This window comes from Rhagoletis pomonella, unplaced genomic scaffold (assembly GCF_013731165.1).
Source record: "Rhagoletis pomonella isolate Grant_MI unplaced genomic scaffold, Rhpom_1.0 Rhpom_scaffold_00191, whole genome shotgun sequence".
Lineage (NCBI taxonomy): Eukaryota > Metazoa > Arthropoda > Insecta > Diptera > Tephritidae > Rhagoletis > Rhagoletis pomonella.
The window spans coordinates 22,877-23,944 of record NW_023458745.1 but is presented as its reverse complement, the minus strand read 5'-3'; positions in this window follow the sequence as shown (position 1 = coordinate 23,944).

Below are 1,068 nucleotides of genomic sequence, written 5' to 3'. Positions count from 1 at the left end.
TATCGTGTACACGGACGGACGGACAGACGGACAGACGGACGGACAGATAGACATGGCTTAATCGATTTCTCTTTTCATTCTGATCATTTATGTATACATTTGTCTATATCTATCTCGATTCGTTTTGGCTGTTACAAACAACCGTTATGTGAACAAAATTAATATAACCTGGTGCACAAGTTCGCTCAGGTATAAAAAGATCCCTCTCCTGTCGATACAGAGAAAATCGGACAATAACCACGCCCACATCCCATATAACGGTAATTTAGAGAATACAAAATCTTCGATAAATCAGAAAATAATAATGCTAATTTATTCAAAATTGATGCTTGCAACAATTCTTTACCAAGAAATACGTTTATGGTAAAATTTTGGAAAATGGGCGTGGCACCGCCCACTTATGATCACATATATGTATATCTGTAACCATTCTACCAATTTGTACCAAACTCGATATTTTGTTCTTGCCACATAAAAGCAAAACGTTGAAAATTATTGAAATCGGACTAAAATTACGGCCGCTTTTCATATAACGGTAAATTTCAGGAATGCTTGAAACTGCAATATTTCGAAATTTAAGGACGCTAATTTACTCAAAATTGATACACCCCGTCTTACCTTCTAGCGGTAGCTTTCGGAAAGGTGAAAAAACATATATTTAATATTGCGCCGGGTATTTAATGTTCGGCTCTGCCCGAACTTAGACTTTCTTACTTGTTTTACTTAGAATTTTAATAGGGTTGCCAGCTGTCTAAACAACTATAAGATCCGCACCGTTCGTTGGATTACAAAAGATGACGTGTCAATTGAAAGGGATTGACCTCTAGGAAAGCACAAATATTTTTTTTTATATGTTTGCCACCTGTTAATAAAATTACCATATTCAATCATAATAAGCGTAGGCTTCAGTTCTGTACCGTCACTGTCAAACGAAAAGACTTAGCCTCTGGATGTGTAATAATGTATTGTTTTTATGAGTAGGGTTGCCACCTGTTTGAAAACTATACAGCGTGGGGTCCTTTATGGATTTTGCGAAAAAAGTAATTTATTGTAAATTTTCCACAGATT